Source organism: Morone saxatilis, unplaced genomic scaffold, assembly GCF_004916995.1.
Source record: "Morone saxatilis isolate NCDOM2014 unplaced genomic scaffold, NCSU_SB_2.0 Contig11, whole genome shotgun sequence".
NCBI classification, from domain to species: domain Eukaryota; kingdom Metazoa; phylum Chordata; class Actinopteri; family Moronidae; genus Morone; species Morone saxatilis.
Window position 1 is genome coordinate 22,700,382 of NW_023339663.1, and position 365 is coordinate 22,700,746.

The following is a 365-nucleotide window of genomic DNA, read 5'->3' on the forward strand; positions in this document are numbered from 1 at the left end:
TACATAGAGACCAAGAACAGTTGAATTCCTGATTGCTCCACAACCTCCGTGTCCTCTAATCTATCTAATTATCTAATTCTACTATCTATTACTATCTATTACCTCTATCTATCTATCTATCTATCTAATCTTGTCTATCAATCTATTCTATTTTCTATAGATAGATAGATAGAGACAGAGGTGTGGAGCAATCAGAGATCATGTCTTGTCTCTGACGTGCTACGGAGGCTCGCTGTAGAGCTGCTGTCAGAGGTCATCTCCATCATCTATATTAATAAGTCTTTATCATCTCCCAGCACTGTCTGCAGCACGCGCCAGCCACAATCCAACACAGAACCACTCCCCCCCACCACCACCACCTCCCC